This window comes from Penaeus monodon, chromosome 29 (genome assembly GCF_015228065.2).
Source record: "Penaeus monodon isolate SGIC_2016 chromosome 29, NSTDA_Pmon_1, whole genome shotgun sequence".
NCBI classification, from domain to species: Eukaryota; Metazoa; Arthropoda; class Malacostraca; order Decapoda; family Penaeidae; genus Penaeus; species Penaeus monodon.
The window spans coordinates 26,769,894-26,770,157 of NC_051414.1; positions in this window are offsets into that span (position 1 = coordinate 26,769,894).

Below are 264 nucleotides of genomic sequence, written 5' to 3' on the forward strand. Positions count from 1 at the left end.
GATTCCTCTTACTCCCATTCGCCTAAAATCTGCCATGAGGTTATTTGTTGAGTCAAAACCTAACGGTATGTCAGCTGATTCTCTCGTTGCAAAAACAGCTGTTATTTTTCGATTTTTTTTTTTCTTCTCAAGGTGTCTGGATTTCTTTTTTTCTTTTTCTTTCTCCGTTTGGCTCTGTTTTTTTTCGGGTTTAGTTATTTCTCTGTGTATTTTTTTTTCTTCTCCTTTCTTATCTATTTGCTTGTTGTTGTTGTCCGTCCACTA